The sequence below is a fragment of the Oncorhynchus keta genome, chromosome 5, assembly GCF_023373465.1.
Source record: "Oncorhynchus keta strain PuntledgeMale-10-30-2019 chromosome 5, Oket_V2, whole genome shotgun sequence".
Lineage (NCBI taxonomy): Eukaryota > Metazoa > Chordata > Actinopteri > Salmoniformes > Salmonidae > Oncorhynchus > Oncorhynchus keta.
The window spans coordinates 12,995,927-13,022,384 of record NC_068425.1 but is presented as its reverse complement, the minus strand read 5'-3'; the positions used below and the strand labels follow the sequence as shown (position 1 = coordinate 13,022,384).

The 26,458-nt window shown below is 42.8% G+C and overlaps 1 protein-coding gene across 2 annotated transcripts in view; it reads left to right on the top strand.

Annotated features, from left to right (window-relative positions):
* LOC118365296 (protein ELFN1-like) overlaps window positions 1-26,458 on the top strand; it is an 89,525-nt gene that overhangs the window by 21,288 nt on the left and 41,779 nt on the right. The gene's annotated exons all lie outside the window — the stretch shown is intronic.

Genomic DNA, 26,458 nt, shown 5'->3' with positions numbered 1-26,458 from the left:
CCAAGGCGCGTCACGTGACACATTCATCTTTTATTTAATCACTGTTAAAGAGGGATGGCGCGGTGCTTTTCCCCCACACACGGTGTGAGGTGTGCAGAACGTGCCACTGCTTCTCTTTCATTCAAAATGACACATGAGTGCGTCAGTCTTTTTACTCAGGCAGAAGAACAGTGGGACCTGAAAGCTTTTCATGCGTGTTTGTGCGTCATGGTCTCTCCAGGTAGAAGTGGCAAAGTCAGTGGGTTTAAGTGTGTGTGGACTTACACTTTTAGAAAAAAGGGTTCCGAAAGGTTTCTCCTATGGGGACAGCCGAAGAACCCTCTTTGGTTCTAGACAGCAGCCTTTTTTTCTAAGAGTGTAGGTGAGACGTCCAGGCTGTGAGCCCTGGGGCTGTAATGGAACTGCAGTCATGGGGTCCGCTGTCGGTTTCTTTGTTATTTCTCTACCTAGAAGACCGTTTGCGTTCATACCATGCACAACATCCTTGTTTTGGTTTGTCTGGTTGCAGGTGACACTATCCTAGGTTGGTGGTTTGTGTCATTCTAGGTTCACCTGTGTTTATTTCATGATGTTTTGCCAAGTAAGAGCTTTGAAAATGTTCCTTTGAAAGATGTGAACGAATCCACTCTGTTTAGATACACAGGAAGAGGGTGTGAAATGTGTTACTCTCGCTGCACATCCGCAAACAGAGATATTCATGTCCTTAAAACTGCACGGGGTAGTCCATAGAGATCCTATCTAATTCCTAATTCTGTGGGGTCGTCTTTCGATCTCATATGAGGACGAGATCGAAAGGACGAGATCGATTTTTTTGCTGGGGAGACAAAGATGTGCTGCATGATGCGCCAACATACATATTTTATTTTCATGATCAAGCAGATATTTGTCTTGCGTGTCAAAATGCTTACTTTTCCAAATCTCCTGGGTGTTTTATGTACTTCCCGAGATGTTTCATTTACTGTCTGACAGCGTCTGAATCTCAGCCTTTTAAGGCGACGTTCTTTTCTTTTTTGTGTATATTTCCTTTTTGAATACCTGTGTGTTTAGAACAAAGACAAACTATGAAGCGTTTTTTTCCCCTAGGCGTTGAACAATGTACGTCCTTGAGTATTTTGTGGTTTAACTTCCAAATATGTAGCACTAGTCTGTATGTTGCTCTACCTGTGATGTGAATGTTAAAATCCGAACACTCTTGGCTTCACCCGGCTTCTCAAACACATTAACAAAACGTTGGTCTCTGGCCTGATGTTTTTTTCGATGCAGGCATTTTGGGCGAATTGGCAACACAGGTACATAGGACTGGACTGAAAAGCAATAGCCACGTATCAGAGAAAGAGGCTCTTGTGGAATTACATAACAGTGCCTCTCTCACAACCCTGGAGCAGTGCCAGTGATAGCCGTGAGACACCAGCTAGGCCGGGCCTCTTTTCTCTCTCGAATGCCCTCAGGATATACTCCGGCAACAACCTCCCCTAGTAACCCGTCCTCCATTTTCCTCCATTCGTTTTGGCCCCTATTTAGAGATGTGCTCATTCCAAACGGTTAAGCTGTTAGTGTACAATTCTAGCCGTGATTCTGTAAACTGTGTTATTTGCACTGGTTTAATACAGATGGCGTAGTATATGATTCTACACCGTGAGTGTAACAATTATACTGTCCTTAGGAGCAACTAAGGAGTTCTCGGGCCTATTGTCAGTAGGCAGCATGATAGACGCTACAGTGACAGTCACAACATTATGTTGGAACATTTGGAAGGCAGCTGAGAACCCTGCAGAGCTTTGGCAGAGTCAATTGTTATATACCCTTCAAACTTAACTCTGGACACCGACGCCAGTTCCACTGTGTTTTTTTCATTGTTCTCCTCTAATCAGGGACTGATTTAGACCTGGGACACCAGGTATGTGTAATTAATTATCAGGTAGAACAAAAAAACAGCAAGCTCTGGACCTCATAGGGAAAGAGTTGAATACTCCTGTGAGAGACAAACGACTTCCTGTGAATGTTCAGAGTTTAGTGGTGGAGATATTATTCTCCCATATTGTTACTACCCTTATCATCCACTCATGTGATTATTATATATTACATAATGCTATCCATTGTGGTCTATAATAGAGGAGCAAAGTGCTCCTGAATGAATTGCCGTGGCTGAACCTGAATGAGTGCGAGGGGGGGGCTCTACGTCCACGAATGCTCTGCTGAGGCCAGCTGCAAGCTGTAAACTCTCCCATGCACTCGTCTGAATTACCTGTCGGCATCGATTAGAGGGTGTCAGCATGGACGGTATCTTGGATTTTCTTGCCTTCGGAATTAAGATAATCTCCCGCCGCGCTGTTTGTGATGCCCCTTGTTGACCCTCCTCGAGAATGTGATGTGAGGTCTGTTTGCTCTGCTGTTGGTCCCCCAGCGCTAATATCCTGCAGCCACACACAGCCAATCTCTCCACCGCACACACTCTCGTCTGTTCCTGTCTCCACTCTGCCCCCAATCCTCATCCCCTCTCACCTTATCTTTCACTTCTTATTTTCAGTTATTCTTATCTCTCCTCCCCTCTTTTACCTCACTTGTCACTTTTCATTCGTCCTCACCTTTACTCTCCACACCTCTCATTCTCTCTCCCGCTCTCTCCCGCTCTCTCCCTCCCTCTCTCCCTCTCCCTCTCTCCCTCTCTCTCCCTCCCTCTGTCTCCCTCTCTCTCCCTCTCTCTCTCTCCCTCCCTCTCTCCCTCTCCCCCTCTCTCTCCCTCCCTCTGTCTTCCTCTCTCTCCCTCTCTCTCTCTCTCCCTCCCTCCCTCTCCCTCTCCCTCTCCCTCTCCCTCTCAATTAAATTCAACGGGCTTTATTGGCATGGGAAACATGTGTTAACATTGCCAAAGCAAGTGAGGTAGATATATACAAAAGTGAAATAAACAATAAAAATTAACAGTAACAGTTTCAAAACAATAAAACAATAAAACAATAAAGACATTACAAATGTCATATTATATATATTATATATATATATATATATATACAGTGTATATACAGTGTTGTAACAATTTACAAATGGTTAAAGTACACAAGGGAAAATAAATACGCATAAATATGGGTTGTATTTACAATGGTGTTTGTTCTTCACTGGTTGCCTTTTTTTTTGTGGCAACAGGTCACAAATCTTGCTGCTGTGATGGCACACTGTGGAATTTCACCCAGTAGATATGGGAGTTTATCAAAATTGCATTTGTTTTCAAATTCTTTGTGGATCTGTGTAATCTGAGGGAAATATGTCTCTCTAATATGGTCATACATTGGGCAGGAGGTTAGGAAGTGCAGCTCAGTTTCCACCTCATTTCGTGGGCAGTGAGCACATAGCCTGTCTTCTCTGGAGAGCCATGTCTGCCTACGGCGGCCTTTCTCAATAGCAAGGCTATGCTCACTGAGTCTGTACATAGTCAAAGCTTTCCTTAAGTTTAGGTCAGTCACAGTGGTCAGGTATTCTGCCACTGTGTACTCTCTGTTTTGGGCCAAATAGCATTCAAGTTTGCTCTGTTTTTTTGTTAATCCTTTCCAATGTGTCAAGTAATTATCTTTTTGTTTTCTCATGATTTGGTTGGGTCTAATTGTGCTGCTGTTCTGGGGCTCTGTGGGGTGTGTTTGTGAACAGAGCCCCAGGACCAGCTTGCTTAGGGGACTCTTCTCCAGGTTCATCTCTCTGTAGGTGATGGCTTTGTTATGGAAGGTTTGGGAATCGCTTCCTTTTAGGTGGTTGTAGAATTTAACGTCTCTTTTCTGGATTTTGATCATTAGTGGGTATCGGCCTAATTCTGCTCTGCATGCATTATTTGGTGTTCTACGTTGTACACGGAGGATATTTTTTGCAGAATTCTGCATGCAGAGTCTTAATTTGGTGTTTGTCACATTTTGTAAAGTCTTGGTTGGTGAGCGGACCCCAGACCTCACAACCATAAAGGGCAATGGGCTCTATGACTGATTCAAGTATTTCTAGCCAGATCCTAATTGGTATGTTGAATTTTATGTTCCTTTTGATGGCGTAGAATGCCCTTCTTGCCTTGCCTCTCAAATCGTTCACAGCTTTGTGGAAGTTACCCGTGTCGCTGATATCTCTCTCACTCTCTCTCTCTCTCTCTCTCTCTCTCAGATACAATATGTCGGCAGGGAATTCTAGTGTGCCTTTTTACCATGCAGAGGCAGAACGTCTAGCTCGCTCAGTACATGATATTGGTTTGAAGAGGGTCAAATAGCGCAATTGAAAATGGTCAATTACCATTAGAGTGCATAGTCCAAATGTGTTTAGCCTGTAGCAAAATATCACAGTTCAAGGTACAGGAAACAGTCCTTTTAGCTCTATATGATACACTAGTCTTGTATCTAACCTGAAATGAGTGTCAAGTTAAAATGGTGGGCAAAGGTTGATTCGATGTTACATCATTATTCCTATCCTGCTGTCTTCTCCTTTCAAATCAGCAGACTCCAGTGGCCTCTTGCTTTGCCATGACTTCTTGTCTGTCTGTCTGTCTGTCTGTCTGTCTGTCTGTCTGTCTGTCTGTCTGTCTGTCTGTCTGTCTGTCTGTCTGTCTGAGTGGGTGGGAGTGACTCAGCCCCTTAACATTCTGCAGACGGACTCTTAGAGCCTTTATCTGCTGGATTCAAACACAGCACAGTTGAACGATAGTGTCCTCGTCAAGCCATTTTGTTATTGTGTTTATCATTCCTAATCCCCCAGGTAATCCCATCGACTGACTCCATTATGCCCACACGGCCTATACCTTCCAGGGTGAGGGAACATTGCTGGACAGCCATCTCTCTCTCTCTCTCTCTCTCTCTCTCTCTCTCTCTCTCTCTCTCTCTCTCTCTCTCTCTCTCTCTCTCTCTCTCTCTCTCTCTCTCTCTCTCTCTCTCTCTCTCTCTCTCTCTCTCTCTCTCTCTCTCTTTCTTTCTCTCTATTTAACTGTCTGGCTCAGATATGAGTTCATGAGCACTGGATGGTGATGGTCAACAACTTTTCATTGTCTTTCCCTGGGTGACAAACTGTCCCCAAATGAATAACTCCGTAGATTCATGAGGTCTGAGAATAACACTCCCTTAATTGGATTCATTTACAGATGATCATCATCCTCATTAACACCATTTCTGCACAATGGTGGAGACTCATCCTTTTATTGCCTCTCCTCCCTCCGGAAATATACAATTATCTTTTTTAAATTGATTTCTGCCACATGCAGAGTTGTAACAACTCACACATGCCCACATAAAACTGCTCTGGACAGAACACGCACGCGCACACGCACACGCACACGCACACGCACACGCACACGCACACGCACACTAGGTTTATCTCCCCTTTGCATGCACATATATCTAGGTCAGAAGGAGGTTCAAAACATATGTCTCTTTTCATGTTTGTCTGACTCTAATCCACACTAATCCATTATTTGTCATGCTTAGAGTGCGCTGTAAGTATTAGAGTTCAGTAGGAAAAGGAGATCATGGTGGGACTGGAGAACAGGACTTGGGGCCCTCTCTACTGCTAGCTGACATGATCACAGTCTACAGTGCCTTGAGCAGATCCCTCCCCCCAGTACTGTCCATCGATCTTAGATTTCCCAAGATCCCTCTGAGGGCTGGTGCCTCAACCAACTGTCCAGGAATTTAGGGAGTAGCACACAGACGTAATGTTATGCAGGACACCTTTCCCTCATACAGCTCCTGCCCTGCGTCGAACCTTCACCGTGGCTCCTTGAAGTGGTCAAGAGGCTGCTAATGCCTCTCCATTTCCTACAGAGCGTCGTAAATGAGGTTCTCAGCATGTTGTGTTGGCACAGAGTTGGATTAAGTGCAAGACTGTTCAAACCAAGTGAGCAGTATTCAAATCACAATGGGATTGCTTTCAATGGTATTTCTCTCCTCTCCATTCTTTTCCTGGAAATTGTCAGGTAATCCAATATATATATATATATATATATATATATATATATATATATATATATATATATGTATATATATGTGGACTGTTCTACTAAATTATATTGTATTTTATATTTGTATGTTCAATATATACACATTTGCATGGTTCCTTTAACTATTTTAGTTGTTAACTTGGGGTCTCCATACAACATTAGGGCGCAAACACAACATGCCTTTCCCACAGCCCTCGGAGATTCTTCACAGTATATTAGAATGAAAATGGTAATCTGCTCTGCTCAAATGCATGTTAAACATTTTCATATCCTGTTGCTTCGCTACGACATTTTGTCTCACCTTTACCCGGATCACTTCCTTTTAACACCAATTTTCAGCCTTACTGCTCGAGAATTCAAGATCTGAATTCCTGTTACATTACGTGAATTCAGTCAGCCAGATGAAGACATCTAGGCGTAGTCGTGTCACTAGCAGCACCTCAACAGTGAGGTGCAAAACAACTAGCTATTCATGTTCAGGAGTCGGACTCATTTGTGAGAGACTCATGGTTATCAGTCAAACAATATGACATTTTCATCTGGGGATAATGTGTTAAGCAGACCCCTCTTCCCCGAGGCCTAGAGAAAGCGTATTCTCATACTGAAAGGTACATTTGTCACACTGAGAATTTGATCGGATTTGTAAGTTCCAGAGGTGAAACTCTGACCTGCGTAGAGAGATAACAAGATATTTGTACTGGTTTGGGTCAACTTTCGATCCACAGTGTATTATTGCACAGAGGAAGAGCTAAGGCAGAGTAAGAAAGAGAGGGCGTGAGAGAGAGAACAAAAACAAACTCTACTGCTCTACTGACAGACTCTTACAGTACTTTTCCAAAAGAAGGCTCAGTCAATCCTAATTCAAGGCAGAGGGGAGAGAGGACGACGTCCATCTCTGGGCTCTCTTTCTCCGCGGTGCTCCTTTAACACATTAGAGTGATGGACGTGTGTCAGCCAGCGTGGATCAGGGAGGTGACGTACGGGGATAATTTGCTGTCTTACATCTCAGCTGCTTAATGGATCCCAGTGGCAGGAGAGCTGAAGGGGAGGCACGGAGGGTGTGGAGATACAGTTCACCAGGACAAGCTGTGCTACTCACCTCTTCCTAAAGCTTACTCACCTGTATGTACAAGCAAGGGTTCAGTTAAAACACCATGTACAAGGTCTATTTACAGTAAAACATTTCCACGTGACTTTAGAGATGTGTAAAAACATTTAAATCATAAAACAAAGAACTGGTAAATGTATATGACTATGGCATTCAATACTATTTTGCCTGCGATTAAATTGTATCATAGAATAACTCTGAATAAGAATAACACATTAGAAAAGTAATACCAGCTTGAGTAGTGAGGATGTATTTCTCTCTAGACAGAAAAGAAAGATCCGCTTTGTAGTGGTTTGTGAAACCAAAAGGCTGTCCTCTTCCCTCAATAATTTGCTCAGACATGCCTTTCCCACATTGCGTCTCACGTTGTGTCCCCTTTCCCTCGTGTAAATTGTCTTTATGGGCTGCGTCATAATACAGATCAGTGGCACGTGTCAGAACATCAAAGGGGAGTATTAAAAGTGTTGTGACTGGACCATGTTTACAGAGAGATTATACAAGCGCAAGTGGAAGCTCATTCTCTGTCTATTGTTAATTAGCTGTGCTGTGAGATAGCTGAAATATGAAGAATCTCATCAGGCCTTTATTGTTCCAGCTTGGAAAAGGTCAAACATTCCATTCCCTGAAGTTTACTCTCGGGGGCTCGGAGCTAAAGCAAACAACCAATAAAGATATCTTCAATGGGGATATTTAGTTCACATTAATATCTGGGTTGGGTACATTCCAGGCTTACTTACTGATTGCAGGCATGGGAGAAATAATGAAATGAAAGACACCAAATGGGCAGTCATTAGGGAAGCAAGCCATTTGTAGGCCTGTGGATCGTGCATTTCTGCTGGCTCCTACAGGACAGAGAATCCTCATGGAATCATTGTTCTAATGAGGTTGGCACTATGTTTCTCCATGCCAGCACAGTGACAAATCACTGTCAAGCTTCCACTAAATGAGGCATTTTCAAGACAAAACAGTCAAATGCCTCACATTACAGATGGATGTGTGTGTCAGGGAAAGGTGCACTCTTGTTTTCTGTCTGGCGGAAAGGGAAGTAGACATCTCTTCTCGAACTGAACTTTTCTAATCCATTAAAGGTTACCCCCCTTGAGTCAACATAGCTCCCTTGTTATTTGAGCTTTATCAAAGTATTCACGTTGCATCAACATATTGAGAGCTTGGGACTGTGAGGCTCTAAAAAAATAGTTTTCTTAGATAATTGGCTTTAACATTTTTGATCCCTCATTGGTTTGAAAGGTGTCAGCAATTTTGGTCTAGTATTCTTTTGAACTTGACATGAATTGGGGGTACAGTATTTACAGTACTATATACAGTTGAAGTCGGAAGTTTACATGCACCTTAGCCAAGTACATTTAAACTCAGTTGTTCACAAGTCCTGACATTTAATCCTAGTAAAAATTCCCTCTCTTCGGTCAGGTAGGATCACCACTTTATTTTAAGAATGTGAAATGTCAGAATAATAGTAGAGATAATTATTTATTTGAGCTTTTATTTCTTTCATCACATTCTCAGTGGGTCAGAAGTTTACATACACTCAATTAGTATTTGGTAGCATTGCCTTTAAATTGTTTAACTTGGGTCAAACATTTCCGGTAGCCTTCCACAAGCTTCCCACAATGAGTTGGGTGAATTTTGGCCCATTCCTCCTGACAGAACTGGTGTAACTTAGTCAGGTTTGTAGGCCTCCTTGCTCGTACATGCTTTTTCAGTTATGCCAACAAATTTTCTTTGGGATTGAGGTCAGGGCTTTGTGATGGCTACTCCAATACCTTGACTTGTTGACTTGTCCTTAAGCCATTTTGCCACAACTTTGGAAGAATGCTTGGGGTCATTGTCCATTTGGAAGACCCATTTGCGACCAAGCTTTATCTTCCTGACTGATCTCTTGAGATGTTGCTTCAATATATCCACATAATTTCCATTCCACATGTTGCCATCTATTTTGTGAAGTGCACCAGTCGCTCTTGCAGCAAAGCACCTCCACAACATGATGGCGGATCTGGAAGAGTCTGGCTGATTGGCGGATCTGGAAGAGTCTGGCTGACTGGCAGATCTGGAAGAGTCTGGCTGACTGGCGGATCCTGGCAGACTGACAGATCTGGCTGCTCCATGCTGACTGGCGGCTCTGGCTGCTCCACGCTGACTGGTGGCTCTGGCTGCTCCATGTAGGCTGACAGCTCTGGCGGCTTCTTACAGACTGGCAGCTCTGGCTGCTTCATGCAGACTGGCAGCTCTGGCTGCTCCATGTAGACTGGCAGCTCTGGCTGCTCCATGCAGGCTGGCAGCTCTGGCTGCGCTGAACAGGCAGGAGACTCCAGCAGCGCTGTAGAGGAGGAAGGCTTTGGCTGCGCCGAACAGGCGGGAGACTCCGGCAGCGCTGGAGAGGCGAGGCGCACTGTAGGCCTGATGTGTGGTGCTGACACTGGTGGGACTGGACCAAGAACACGCACAGGATGCCTGGTGCGGGGAGCTGCCACAGGAGGGCTGGTGTGTGAAGGTGGTACTGGATAGACCGGACCGTGCAGGCGCACTGGAGCTCTTGAGCACCGAGCCTGCCCAACCTTACCCGGTTGAATGCTCTTGGTCGCCCTGCCAGTGCGGCGAGGTGGAATAGCCCGCACTGGGCTATGCAGGCCTCTCCGCTTTTTCCGCCTCCAGTTCTTCCTTGGGGCGGCGATATTCTCCAGGCTGAGCCCAGGGTCCTTCACCGTCCAGTTCATCCTCCCATGTCCAGTCCTTCTCTCGCTGCACCTTGGGGCGGCTACACTCCCCTGGTTTAGCCCAGGGTCCTCTCCCGACGAGGATTTCCTCCCAAGTCCAGAAATTCTTGTTGCGCTGCTCCTGCTGCTGCTGTTGCCTGTTACCACGCCACTTGGTCCTGTTGTGGTGGGTGATTCTGTAACGGTTCTCTTGTGGTGAAGGAGAGTCGGACCAAAATGCAGCGTGTAGATTGCGATCCATGTTTAATAAACAAATGTAAAACACGAATCAATAACAAACACTACAAAACAAAGAACGTAATGAACGTAATGAAAACCGAAACAGCCTCTGATTGAGAACCACTTCAGACAGCCATAGACTTAACTAGAACACCCAATACCAACACACCACATACAAAAACGCCATGCCACACCCTGGCCTGACCAAATAAATGAAGATAAACACAAAATACCTCGACCAGGGCGTGACAGACATAATCTGTCTGTAAACAATTGTTGGAAGAATTACTTGTGTCATGCACAAAGTAGATGTCCTAACTGACTTGCCAAAACTATAGTTTGTTAACAAGAAATTTGTGAGGTGGTTGAAAAAACAAGTTTTAATGACTCCAACATAAGTGTATGTAAACCTCTGACTTCAACTGTACATGTAGAGTGCTGCTAGTGTAACATTACATTTGTTTCGCCCCAATGGCAGTATGGTTCATAAGCCATATCTATATTCACATTAGCAGAGCCACATCTCCACACACATAAATGGCAGATCCGGGATTCGAACTGCAAACCCTCCGGCTTTTGGCTTGCCTCTGTAACCGCTAGGCTACTTGCCGTTACAGTGATCCATAATGAACACGGTGCCACCATGTTCCTCTAGGGTGTGTCCCTGGAAGCTACGGTAGGCCTCTATTGCACACAGTCGTTTTCAGAGAGGAAAGTCATCCTTGTGTAGCAACATACCAATGTCTCATCAGTCCCCTGATTGTTGTCTAGGTAAGGGTGTTGGAGGCAAATCTCTCACCTCCCATCCTCATTGGAAGTGTAATGCATTGTAAGCACAGTGGTTCTCTATGTGCCTGGTTCCGAGCCAGGCACAGTGCAGTACGGTTGGGGAGAAAGCGTGAACATTGCTACAGTATATTCTACACATTACTCTCTCGGGTGCACACAATCTCTGCCATGACTTTCAAAGGTCCCATGAATAATGCAATTGTTTCAAAGGAAAACATTTAAATTACCCAAGAGCAAAGACAAATACCTTTTAAGTTCCATTTCATATTACTTACTACGGTAAATTATTCATTTTCTGACGTAGGCTCGCGTGATAACCATGCAAACTGTGAATCTGAGTCTACTTTATACTCAGGCACATTTTAGATTTCGATGAATCCACCTCTCGGTTCAGAAGGTATGGTACCTTTATGGCATAGAAAGGCGTGGTCAAGACTTCCCTAGATAAGGTGGGCGTGTCCTTACAATCTAGAACCTTAAAACCTCAGATAAATACTGAGGGAAATTACATTATGTCTCGTGTGTGTGATTGCCTTAGGCAGCACATCTTGGTTCTTTAATATAACCCATGGCTTTTGAATGGTGGTGAGGAGATATGGTTTGTTAATGGGGTGTTAATGGACTGCTCTTTTGGTTATCAGGATAGAAACAGTATTACTACTACTAAGTGCTTATATAACCATATTAAGCACCATGTCACTCAGGCACGTACTGTTATGTTTAACTGGTACAGTAGTATGCACTAGTGCTAATAGTGTTTCCAATCCATTAGCACTGGAATAATAGAAAAAGAAAGATATATACAGTACCAGTCAAAGGGTTTTTCTTTATTTGTACTATTTTCTACATTGTAGAATAATAGTGAAGACATCAAAACTATGGAATAACACATATGGAATCATGTAGTAACCAAAAAAAGTGTTAAACAAATCTAAATATATATTTTATTTGAGATTCTTCAAAGAAGCCACCCTTTGCCTTAATGACAGATTTGCATACTCTTGGCATTCTCACAACCAGCTTCATGAGGAATGCTTTTCCAACAGTCTTAAATGAGTTCACACATATGCTGAGCACATGTTGGCTACTTTTCCTTCACTCTGCGGTCCAACTTATCCCACACCACCTCAATTGGGTTGAGATTGGGTGATTGTGGAGGCCAGGTCATCTGATGTAGCACTCCATCACTCTCATTCTTGGTCAAATAACCCTGATACAGCCTGGAGGTCTGTTTTGGGCCATTGTCCTGTTGAAAAATAGTAGTCCCACTAAGCGCAAGCAAGATGGGATGGCGTATCGTTGCAGAATGCTGTGGTAGCCAAGCTGGTTAAGTGTGCCTTGAATTCTAAACAAATCACAGAAAGTGTCAGCAGCTAAGCACACACCATCCCACCTCCTCCTCCATGCTTCACGGTGGGAACAACACATGCAGAGATCATCCGTTCAACTACTCTGTGTCTCACAAAGACACAGCGGTTGGAACCAAAAATATCATATTTGGACTCCTCAGACCAAAGGACAGATTTCCACTAGTCTAATGTCCATTGCTCGTGTTTTTTGGCCCAAGCAAGTCTCTTCTTCTTAATGGTGTCCTTTAGTAGAGGTTTCTTTGCAGAAATTCGACCATGAAGGCCTGATTCATGCAGTCTCCTCTGAAAAGTTGATGTTGAGATGTGTCTGTTACTTGAACCCTGTGAAGCATTTATTTGGGCTGCAATCTGAGGTGCAGTTAACTCTAATGAACTTATCCTATGCAGCAGAGGTAACTCTGTGTCTTCCATTCCTGTAGCGGTCCTCATGAGAGCCAGTGTCATTATAGCACTTGATTGTTTTTTGCGACTGCACTTGAAGAAACTTTGAAAGTTCTTGAAATTTTCCATATTGAATGACCTTCACGTCTGCTAAATGACTTAAATGTAAATGTAAATGTAATGTTTTAAAGTAATGATGGACTGTGTTACGATTGTCGTCGGGAGAAGGAGAGGAGGACCAAAGTGCAGGGTGGTACGTATCCATAATGATTTTAATAAAGATGAATACTGGAACAAAAACAACACACCGACAAACGAACAGTTCTGCAAGGTGCAACAACAACACTAAACAGAAAATAACTACCCACAAATCATAGTGGGAAAACAGGCTACCTAAGTATGGTTGTCAGTCAGAGACAACGATCGACAGCTGCCTCTGATTGGGAACCATACCAGGCCAAACACAGAAATACAAAACCAAGAACAAAAACATAGAATGCCCACCACCAACTCACGCCCTGACCAAACTAAAACAGAGACATAAAAAAGGAACTAAGGTCAGGACGTGACAGACTGTCATTTCTTTTTGATTATTTGAGCTGTTCTTGCCATAATGTGGACTTGATCTTTTACCAAATAGGGATATCTTCTGTTTACCACCCCTACTATACCTTGTCACAACACAACTTAAGAAGGAAAGAAATTCCACAAATGAACTTTTAACAAGATTACAGGTGACTACCTCATGAAGCTGGTTGAGAGAATGCCAAGACTGTGCAAAGCTGTCATCAAGGCAAAGGGTGGCTCCTTTGAAGAATCTCAAATATAAAATATATATTTTGATTTGTTTAATAATATATAATATATATATGCCATTTAGCAGACGCTTTTATCCAAAGCGACTTACAGTCATGTGTGCATACATTCTACGTATGGGTGGTCCCGGGAATCGAACCCACTACCCTGGCGTTACAAGCGCCATGCTCTACCAACTGAGCTACAGAAGGACCACACTTTTTTGGTTACTACATGATTCCATATGTGTTATTTCATAGTTTTGTCTTCAATATTATTCTACAATGTAAAAAAAAAGGAAAAACAAAGGAAAATCCTGGAATGAGTAGGGGTCCAAACTTTTGATTGCTACTGTATATCGGGTAGAGAGCAGCTTTCATGCAGTAGGTGTGATTTAGAATAAATACGGAGGCAGTAACACTGCTGTACTGTACACCAGAGGCAGTATCGCTACTGTACACCAGAGGCAGTATCACTAATGTACACCAGATTTAGGAACACTACTGTACTGTACACCAGAGGCAGTATGCTACTGTACACCAGAGGCAGTAATGCTACTGTACACCAGATTCAGTAACACTACTGTACTGTACATCAGAGGCAGTATCGCTACTGTACACCAGAGGCAGTATCGCTACTGTATACCAGAGGCAGTAATGCTACTGTACACCAGATTCAGTAACACTACTGTACTGTACACCAGAGGCAGTAATGCTACTGTACACCAGATTTAGTAGCACTACTGTGCTGTACACCAGAAGGCAGTAACACTACTGTACACCAGAGGCAGTCACACTATTGTACTGTGCACCAGAGGCAGTAACACTACTGTACTGTACACCAGAGGCAGTAACACTATTGTACTGTGGACCAGAGGCAGTAACACTACTGTACTGTACACCAGATTCAGTGACACTACTGTACTGTACACCAGATTCAGTGACACTACTGTACTGTACACCAGATTCAGTGACACTACTGTACTGTACACCAGATTCAGTGACACTACTGTACTGTACACCAGATTCAGTGACACTACTGTACTGTACACCAGATTCAGTGACACTACTGTACTGTACACCAGATTCAGTGACACTACTGTACTGTACACCAGATTCAGTGACACTACTGTACTGTACACCAGATTCAGTGACACTACTGTACTGTACACCAGATTCAGTGACACACCAGATTCAGTAACACTACTGTACTGTACACCAGATTCAGTGACACTACACTACACAGATTCAGTGACACTACTGTACACCCGATTCAGTAACACTACTGTACTGTACACCAGATGCAGTGACACTACTGTACTCTACACCCGATTCAGTAACACTACTGTACTGTACACCAGATTCAGTGACACTACTGTACTGTACACCAGATTCAGTGACACTACTGTACTGTACACCAGATTCAGTGACACTACTGTACTGTACACCAGATTCAGTGACACTACTGTACTGTACACCAGATTCAGTGACACTACTGTACTGTACACCAGATTCAGTGACACTATTGTACTGTGGACCAGATTCAGTGACACTACTGTACTGTACACCAGATTCAGTGACACTACTGTACTGTACACCAGATTCAGTGACACTACTGTACTACACCAGATTCAGTGACACTACTGTACTGTACACCAGATTCAGTGACACTACTGTACTGTACACCAGATTCAGTGACACTACTGTACTGTACACCAGATTCAGTGACACTACTGTACTGTACACCAGATTCAGTGACACTACTGTACTCTACACCCGATTCAGTAACACTACTGTACTGTACACCAGATGCAGTGACACTACTGTACTCTACACCCGATTCAGTAACACTACTGTACTGTACACCAGATTCAGTGACACTACTGTACTCTACACCCGATTTAGTAACACTACTGTACTGTACACCAGATTCAGTAATGCTTCTGTACTGTACACCAGATTCAGTGATACTACTGTACTGTACACCAGATTCAGTAACACTACTGTGCTGTACACCAGAGGCAGCTAAAGTAATGGTAGTGGTGCATAGGAAACAAAGCATTTGGGCTTGAGGGTTTAGCTTCACCTCTTGTAAATTGTAGTCGTTTACTTGTCTATAGTAATTAGTCGAAACCTTTCCATTACTGCGGGCTAACAAACAGCAGTCCACTGAAAATGAAGGATGCTGGAGATGCTGGTACAGATTACAGCTTGTGGACATCTTTTTGCCAATTACTCCAATCTGTAGCTACTCCTTGTCTGCGCTCCAGGTGCTATACATGTTGCACCGTTGAAAGGCGAGCTCATCAATCTATTTTGGGGCATTGACTGGTGTTCCTTTGCTTTGAGATTGTAAACGGCTCTGTCCCCTTGTGCTGCTGTTTGATTGACATGGCAGGAGTCCCAGTCTGGGCTAAGCCTCAGCAGGCTCTCAGAGTGTCTCTCTAATGAAGGCCTCACGCTTCAGGCACACGGACACAATACAACACGGATCCCTGGAGCAGGCAGGGGGGCTGGGAGGAGTGGCGACTACTAGCAAACAATGAATTGTGTGAATTTGCCGAGTCGCAAGTCACTTGTGGAGTGTCTTGCAGCAGTGTTAAAAAGGCAGTGTTAAATCAAGACTGGATCGCTGGGCTCAGGCATTGCCTCCGAGAAAGAGAATAATAATAATCATTGAATGCATAATGTTTTCTTTTGCAAGCACTTCTGTGCAAGTTCAATCATGCTTCAGAATCATTCAAGATACATGACATTGACCCAAAAGATATATGAGGATTGTCTCGTGTCCCGTTTTGTGTCCTCTGAAATAGCTGAGAATGTGCAATTGACATTCATTTGGCATAACTTTCATTTCAAATAAATGTAAGAAAATGAATTTCTGCATCTTAATAGTTGACTTTGTATCAAAGCAACATTAAATAGACTAGGGTTATTAAGGATGGTTAACATGTCAAGCAACCATTTAAAGAGGTCTAAAAATCTTTGATATATTTGGATATATTCTAGTTATTGTATCAAACCTGTATGGTGTGAGCTATAGAATACTAGATCACAGCTGTGTTTGGAACATGCTGTTGCACTGTGTTGCTCTGGATTCTAAGCTACAGTAGACGTCAACACTGTGGCTTTATCAGACCCAAAGGCACATTACCAGCTCTCTCAGGCCCTTTAATGAATCAACTGTGGCAACAGTCATTAATATGAAGACGTCATGTAATGCTTAGAGTGCAAACACTTAGCTACTGAATCGTTCCACTATTGAGCCCTCTTGAAGTACACTGAAAAAAATCAGCTGCGGGAAGATGTTATTACAATTGGTCAGTTTCTTGATTTATGTATCCATTTGTGTTTGATCACTTAAAGAATCCAAGAGGCTCATCGTTTTAGAGAACCCAGGGTGTGATTATCTGCAAAAATGAATGCTCTCAAGGCTAATATAGTGTCAAGATTTGGTTCAGCAATATGTGCAAGGCTATTGACATTGGTGTCTGTATTCAGAAGGGCCACCCAGCTCTTGTGAAAGATCCAGGTTATTGTGTGGTGATTTATTGAGCTCATATTGCAGCCAGAACAAAGTGCCCTAACCTGGCAAGTATGATGTCGTGGTGGTGAGTGATTTCCAGAGGCTTCAGTGGGCCACATTGCAGCAGAAGCCCAGTGTGCTCTGAATGATAACATGTTCATAACGGAATTAGAAGCAGCAAATTGATTTTCCACTTTTTGTTTTATCAATTCTGAATATTTGAATGGGCATACATTAACAGTGTGGGAGGGCTTGGCCGGATGGCCGGATGGCTGATGACTGTTCACTTTCACTGATTGCTTTGGAGGATTGGACAATGATGTGTTCAAAGTACAGGGCACTTCTCTCTGTTCCTGTAAAGCAACTAGGAGATGGTGTCTCGTAACAGAAGCTTGTTAAACAAACTCCTGAAGCAGGAGCCGAACACCTGGCCCGCTACCGTCCCTCCTGTAGAGAGTGCTGTACGTGTGCATTGGGCTTGTTCAACACAGCCCTAATGATTGGTGCAGCTCCTACTGTCAGCCACCCTCAACATTGCACGTCCTTACCTTCAACTCGATACTTTAAAGGAGGTAGGTGAAGTAAGGGGAAAGACAGCTTGGGTCATTTCTTCATTGTGGATTGTCCACGAGGAATGTACAAACCTCTGGCATTTTTCACTGCAATACAATTCAGTCAAGCCACGAGTTAACGCCCGCCAAGTCCTTTGCAATCTGCAATTGTTTTGTTTATGCATTTGGAGAGGACAATGTTATTTGTTCCAGCGTCATGCCTCAGGACATCAACTTGCAGCACAGGGTGCAGGGACTTACACCTCACAGTGCTCTGCTTCCATCAATTAGAGTGCAACTGGCCTTAATGGGGGGCTCACTATACAATATCCTCATGGAATATCAATCCTGTTGACCCTTTACAGGCCAGATCCTTCATTCAGAACTACATGCAGAACTTCATTCCACACATAAGGGAGGCATTTATTATACATGTGTAAGTGAGAAGATATTTGTTTCCATGGTGCTGTAGCTCATGATTCTGTGGCGCTGCGCGGTCTGACACAATACATCTGCAGTCCACTGTCACCAGGAGTTCATTTTGGATTCGCTAGTTGTTCTCCAAGTCTAGAATAGTACATTTTGAATATGTCCAACTTACTCTGATTAATATTCTTCTCAGACAGAGAGAGAGAGGAACTTTATGACTCAGCACTGTGATGCTCTGCAGTGCTCCAGTGATCCTGCTCAATATCCCCAGAAAACCACTAATGGCACCGATGACAATAGTTATCTCCTCTTTCTGGCAGGGAGAGTTGTTGAGCAACCAGGAGGTACTGCAGGCCTTCTCACTCTAATTTCAAGCTTGGGGCATATCAGGAGATGATCTACCCCTTACTGTTTTGATGTTTTGCTGAAATTCTCTGGATGAGATCTTCTTCTTGGACGTAGTTTTGTTGTGCCTCCAGAGTTTTGTTACCAAATTTGTTCCCACCTGACTTCCTTATAACATTAACTTGAATATACATTTCAGTGAGAAGTGTCGGTTATCAACGTTCTTGGTTGTGATCCAGGTAGCAGGCTTAGCTGTATCCCTCAACGAAAGTGTACCCCACGAGGCCTGTTGATTAGCCTCACTTTTGTTTTGTGTTTCCTGATTAGCCCGCTACAGTACTCCAGCCCTGTAGCAGGGGTTACAAAGGAAATTAATCTTCCACATGAAAACAGGTACATAAATATGATGTGTTGCTTTATATGTTTCATTAATAACTGAATACCAAGAGCTGGTTAAAAATAGATGTTCTTCAGGCTGCTATATTGTGATTGCAGCCTGATAGCAACCTGATAGCAACCTTATTGTGAAAAAATGCATCAGGCACCAGGGAGCAGGCTACTCGTTTCATGGTGTTGTGTTCTAGTTTCAATGGATTATCTAATAATTATTTCAACTCGACTTGAAAAAGACTTCACACCAGGAGATCAGTTGTTTGTGTCAGCATGTTGACTTGAGGTGTTTCAGAGGTTTACAGATGGAGTCATGGGTTAAGAGATGTAATGACAACTGTTCTAAAGCTCATCTCATCACTGATCTCTTCTGTTAATTATAGCGGGTCACACTTATAACAAACTATACCATCAACAAAATATCCGTTGATAAGCAACTGCACGCTAAGGTTACATTTACGTTTAGGGTTAGGTTTAGAATCAGGGTTAGGATACGGATTATGGTTAGTGTTAGGGTAAGGGTTAAGTTTAGGGTTAGGATAAGGGTTAAGGTCATGGTTATGGTTAGAACTAGGATCAGGGTTAGTGGATACAGTTGAAGTCGGAAGTTTACATACACTTAGTGAGTCATTAAAACTCGTTTTTCAACCACTCCACAAATTTCATGTTAACAAACTATAGTTTTGGCAAGTCAGTTAGGACATCTACTTTGTGCATGACCCAAGTAATTTTTCCTACAATTTTTACCAGACAGTTTGTTTCATAATTCACTGTATCATAATTCCAGTGGGTCAGTAGTTTACATACAATAAGTTCACTGTGCCTTTAAACAGCTTGGAAAATTCCAGAAAATGATGTCATGGCTTTAGAAGCTTCTAATAAGCTAATTTACATAATTTGAGTCAATTAGAGGTGTACCTAGAGGTGTACCTGTGGATGTATTTTAAGGCCATCCTTCAAACTCAGTGCCTCTTTGCTTGACATCATGGGAAAATCAAAAGAAATCAGCCAAGACCTCAGAAAATAAATTGTAGACCTCCACAAATCTGGTTCATCCTTGGGAGCAATTTCAAAATGCCGGAAGGTACCACGTTCATCTGTACAAATAATAGTACACAAGTATAAACATCATGGGACCACGCAGCCATTATACCGCTCAAGAAGGAGACGAGTTCTGTCTCCTAGAGATTAACATACTTTGGTGCGAAAAGTGAAAATCAATCCCAGAACAACAGCAAAGGACCTTGAAGATGCTGGCGGAAACAGGTACAAAAGTATCTATATCCACAGTAAAATGAGTCCTAAATCGACATAACCTGAAAGGCCGCTCAGCAAGTAAGAAGCCACTGCTCCAAAACCGCCATAAAAAGCCAGAGTACGGTTTGCAACTGCACATGGGGACAAAGATCGTACTTTTTGGAGAAATGTCCTCTGGTCTGATGAAACACAAATAGAACCGTTTGGCCATAATGACCATCGTTATATTTGGAGGGAAAAGGGGGATGCTTGCAAGCTGAAGAACACCATCCCAACTGTGAAGCACGGAGGTGGCAGCATCATGTTGTGGGGTTGCTTTGCTGCAAGAGCTACTGGTGCACATCACAAAATAGATGGCATCATGAGGTGGGAAAATTATGTGGATATATTGAAGCAACATCTCAAGACATCAGTCAGGAAGTTAAAGATTGGCCGTAAATGGGTCTTCCAAATGGACAATGACCCCAAGCATACTTACAAAGTTGTGGCAAAATGGCTTAAGGACAACAAAGTCAAGGTATTGGAGTGGCCATCACAAAGCCCTGACCTCAATCCTATAGAAATTTGTTTGCAGAACTGAAAAAATTTGTGCGAGCAAGGAGGCCTACAAACCTGACTCAATTACACCAGCTCTGTCAGGAGGAATGGGCCAAAATTCACCCAACTTAATGTGGGCAGCTTGTGGAAGGCTACCCGAAACATTTGACCCAAGTTAAACATTTTAAAGGCATTGCTACCAAATACTAATTGAGTGTATGTAAACTTTTTCTGACATTTCACATTCTTAAAATAAAGTGGTGATCCTAACTGACCTAAGACAGGGAATTTTTACTAGGATGAAATGTTATGAATTGTGAAAAACTGAGTTTAAATGCATTTGGCTAAAGTGTATGTAAACTTCCGACATCGACTGTAGTTAGCTGAAATGTTACTGATCTATCCAAACAAAGTGTTACCTTATAGTGTGCCATGCATGTTCGAAAAATACCCAATCCATCAATCACTTGGTGTCTTCATGTAGCTTTGTCTTTGTTGTATTGAAAGCACACAATGTTGGAAGAATCCTTTCTATTCCTGAAAAGAACCTCTGTCCATTAGTATCTTAAGGGTTCCCACACTTTCCTTTTTGTGCCTCAGAAGCAATCCTAGATTGCCATCATACACTGGATTTCCATGCAACTCTAGCTTTTGAGGCCCCGGAGAAAATCTGCTCGAAGCAATAATAGCCCCAGAGTAAAAAACACATGCAGTGAGCCTGTCATACTGTCATGCTAATCTTTCCACCCTACATATCCAGTATAATAACACATTATTGCCTGTGTCACTTAAGAGATCCTTCTTTGATGAAGTACAAAAGTCATTATGGCCTTTTAGAAATCTCTATGAAGGTGCTCTTGGTGAATGATTCTTGAGAGCAACAACAGGCAAGGGAGTACATTAATCTCTTTGTCACATCTGCGTGCATGAGGCCATTCTCAGGAGCACATTACTATTCGTACACAGAGCCTTCCCAAAGAGGTAAAGATCAGCTACTAAATGAATAATTCCCCCGGCGAAGTACACAGAAACCCCCTGAGTGCATGTCATTTAATAGCTTCCCCTAGCATTCCTCAGCGTACCATTCAGTCCTTTTTTATGTTAGAGCCGAACAGCCATGTTCCCCTAGCATTCCTCAGCGTACCATTCAGTCCTTTTTTATGTTAGAGCCGAACAGCCATGTTCACAACCACCAGTCCCTATACTCCATTAAAGTCAATATAAGAAAAGATGTTGAAATTCAGCCTTGCACAGATCTGCATAGTCCTCTTTTACAGGGCAAGAGTCAAGTGTACAGCTTTTAGGTGTTATAACACTGAGCGTGACATTTGTTACATGGACAGGTGGAAGCATTAACTCTCCATAATGGAACAGTGAGCAGACATCATATTTGGACATGACAAGCTTCTATTAGGACAGTGGGGGGGGGGGGGTCCATACAGTCATGACAATGTCATCTAGATGTATTCATGACGTGATGACATTTTTAGATGGCTCATGAATGTTATATGAACGTTAGCATTTCGACTGACAGGTCGTAAAAGGTGAAAGCCATCAAGTAATGATGGGATGTTATTGTATCACAGCGTACTCGAAGAGTTTCACTCTTTTGGTAGTTGTAGCGTTTGTCAGAGCATTAACATTAGCAAACGTGTATGGGGTTACAAAATATGCCTATATACAGTACAGTACACATTACACAAATGCACCAGTTAACCTCCAGAGTCCAATTAAGACATAGTGTGCATGATGCCAACGTTCGCTGCTGCTATCAATTCATGCAACCCTTTCTAGGCTAGTCAGTCACTATTACAGCTGGTCATGAGTATTAAGCTGAAAAATTAGTTAGTCAAGCTGACAAAAATGTCTGACAAAAAAAAAACTCTGAATAAAAAACTTTGAACTGTGCTCCACTCTTGTGTCCTGAGGTCCTTCCTTTAGCTAAGGTAGTGCGTTATTACGCATGTTGTTCTGATTCATTTTTAGCTGACTAGCATTTTGGTGGTTGGTTCAATGAGATCGCCTGAAGATTCCAGCTCCCCATGGACTAAAGACATGTATCTCACACGTGTTGTGTTGGTCTCACACTTCTTTCAGTATAACAACTCATCTTAACATTCCAAGTACACATGCTTGTACAATAATGCCATATATCTTCAATATTGAACCAGTAAACTTGTAGTAAAGGTATCTGGGAACCCATTTTGTTTGAAATGTGTTTGGAAGAGACAGAGAATATTTACATTGCCTGATGCTAGACAATGATACTGTATAATCTATTTTTGGCATGTTCATTTCAAGGATTTCAGTGTGTTTTGTTTTCCGAGTGGCTTACTGTTTGCAGGTCCATCAGAAAAGTCCAGTCTCTCAGTCTCCCTAGGGGGAACCAACAGTGTGGCTCCTCGCCTCCATGCCTCCAGGTCTAACGGAGAGACTGACTCACTCAGATGTGAAATCAAGTTCACAAAAACAGGGTCTGTTTTCCTACTGGATCTTGAGCATAGCGCAACAAAGTGAGAATTCAACAAATACGAAACAAATAGTTGCCTCGGAAAATGATCCTTTTGGTCTTCCTGGAATCAGTCTCTTCCACCCAAACATAATGTATTAGCCTGAATCCATTGTTTTTAGATTAACTTGGCTGTACTGCATTTAGAAAGGTTGGTTGCATTGCACCACCAGAGAATATAGTCACTTTTCAATCCAACTGATGGTTAATTCTGTGGTCTAAATATTTCCATTTTAGAGACCAGTATAATGATGATTTAAATGGTTTGACTATGCAGCTCTGTTTACACATGATTGATATCCAGATACAATGGATCCCTCCGGAGGTAGTCAGGAAGAATTGATCACAATCAGATCACAATGAGTCTTATAATCATCTACGCCTCTCTAAATATGTGTGCACAGTCAGAATGTCGACAAGATCAGGACAGTCCATGTTAAAACCAGGTGTAAACGGGGCTTCTGTTTCCATCATGTGGAGGCTGTTCTTTGTCTTAGGGCGTCCCCGCGGTGATTGTCTAAGCATAATCCCAGTGTGTGCATCTCAGCCCATCATAAGAGAAGAATTATAGGGATACTCATGAATGCACGACTGCATACCTCTCCTCTTACAGTGGCCTCCAAGACGGCCAGCCACTAGAGGCAAAGCCCTCAGCCCTCTCTTATGGCCGTCTTTCTTTTAAGACACCTCGAATCAAATCAAACTTTATTGGTCGCGTACACAGTTTAGCAGGTGTTATAGCAGGTGCAGCGAAATGCTGATGTGACTAGGTCCTACAAATGCAGTTAAACCTTACATCATTCTTATGGTTTCACTGTATGTTACTGTGCTGTGTAGTGCTGCATCTGTCTCCAACTCCGCCTTTTGGGAATATTCCATTGGAATTATGCTCTTGTACAAAAAGCCAACGCACTTAGAAATGCACTTTCTTCTTCTACAAATCTTTTGTGAACCTATGGCATTTTTACATACCTGGAAGATTATTTGAGTTTTTATCTCATTTTTGTATTTGTATTTTCTGCAGATCAAATATAGGATCTTTTCAGAGCAAAGATACACATACTAACCCATATTTTCTTTCTGTTCAAAATGATCTTTAAATTAATTGGCCAGGGGTTCTTTCATTATTCATTGAACATTTGGGGAATTCCAGTGCTCTTTTTGTTTTCAGATGAATCCATCCATTCCATCCTGAAATCTCTCATCCCGTCTCTGTTGTTTTCTTTGTGCAGTCAATAAAGTCTCAGCTTTAACCAACCAAGCACATTGAGGTCCCTCAGAGAAGGGTTGCAATGCGATACTAACTTAACAATGTAATTACCATCCCTATTTTGTGCTGCACTGCTTTGAAGTATTAATCATAGAGGGGAATAAACAACAAAGTTTGTAATTGGGAAATGTTGGATTTCCACATTAACGGCCCCGGTTTCATCTTCTAGTGTTCAGCCTTGTCGTGTTCTTCTTTAGTACAATATTAATTGTATTTTCTTGTCGACAGACCGAGGGAGTGGAATGGACAGATGGTTATCTCACAACTAACTGGCAACATCTTTCTACTACACATCTTCCACAGTGAATCCAGTACAAGACCAACCGAGCCAGACAAAACAATGTATTGGGAATCCATATTGTTGACATCCCATCCAAGACATCTAATCGGTGTGATGCGTGTAATCTGTGTGTCTTGAAACCCGGGCCTTAACTTAATTCCACTACCACGGATAACCAATGCCACGACATTACCGTTACTTCCTGTGGTTAACTTTATAATATGTGTGATATTCGACATTGAACAGATTGTAATGCAATCTGTGTATCTTGGCAGACAGAATGTTCTACGTGCAGTATCTTCAGAGCAATAATTTATTAATGGTCTAGGAAATTCAACCCCATACTCATGGGGAACATCATTAACTGGAGACAGTAATACCTAAGGACTTCACTAATCGCTTGTAGCGATGTCCTGTAATATTGCTATCATTATCACGGATTGAAACAAGGTATCCAGGGTGTCCTCAATAATGAATACATACAAAGGGAATGCATTTCCAGTGCAACAAAGCTCATTTTATGGAACGCTATCTTGGAGGAGAGTGCATGCCAGTGATTTGTGAGCAATTGCTTCAAACTGAAGTTGACCACAGCAGGGCTATTTTGGTCCACATACCCCTGTGTGCCCCTCTGCACTTGTCAGCAGCTGAGCAGAGTCAGTCAGTCAGATCGGACTGAGTTGATGCCCAGCCTTCCAGTGCTCAGGGTCAGTGTGCCGGTGATGTGCCATAAACTCATGCTCTCTCTCTCTCTCTCCAAGGCCATATGGGGCCTTCACCTCCTCCTGGGCTCCAGCTCCCCCTGCGGCCCGCTCCCCACCCCCCACCCCCCCCCCACCCCCCCCCCCCCGCCCCACCTCAGAAAACACTTACATCACAAATAGGTCAGAATCCTGTCAAAACTACACGTACTGTATGAGTAGAGAAGAGCATCAGCCTCTGAGATAACATGGGGGGAGGGGATAATTGGGCTATAATAGGAGATGTGATGTGATTCCTGTTTACTTGTTATTTTGTTTCCTTCATTTAGTTACTTCATTGATTTTTTACAAATATGTGCAGGAAACACCATTTACTTACATTTGAAATCCCCCTGGGGGTTTTGCGCTTCTCGTCCGTTTATATTTTTTTCTCTGTTTACATTTTTTTCCTCTGGAAAATAATGTATCGAGAAACGGTTGTGTTTAGTAACAGTGAAAACCCATGTAGACGTGTTGTTTTTCATGTCAATATTTGAGAGACCCTTGTATTCCCCCAGGGTTCTGAGTCGAGGGAAGGGTTTTTCAGTTTTGCAGTGTAGGCTAGATGGGGCAGCTAGCTGGGGCAGCTGCAGGATCAACCCTGCCAAGGACACAGGGCTTCCCAGGCCTGTTCAATGCCATAAAATGGGCCATTGAACAGCTAAATGGAGTCATTATGATGAGTAATTAAAAGAATAGCGCCCAAGACTCCCCAAACTCTTCTTTTGGTTCTTGTTTCCGCCGTTTTTGGGGGGTTTTCATAGGCCTGCCTGCGCTATATGGCAGCTGCCTCGTGGCACTCAAACTATCACCTCTTTCAACAGAATGCAAATTGCATCCTTACCAGCTAATTGAATGGTGTTATCTATCATCCTCGGATTTATTGAAATTCTAGCAGTGTTTCAGATTTCCATTAGCTACTGTTCTACATTGAATTTCTGTCTGTGTTTTTCCCAAGATACTGCATGTCACGCAAACAGTGGATCACAGGAGAGGGGAATAGAGAATCATTTCATTTCGACAAGAGTACTGATATGAATACTGATAGCGCACTCATCTGAAGCTTGAGTTAATATGTATGTAGGTGTCTCTATATAGGAAGTTTTCATTAGTGCAGTGTTGCATAGAGACTTCATAAACAAGATCCTACCAACATGAGTAAAGGCAACAGCAGGGCTATACATCATATTCTATTTAGCGAACAAATGACATATACTGGGTACAAAGTATCCGTTTCTCATCATTGTCTTGCCTTTCCGTAATATGAACAGAGAGAAC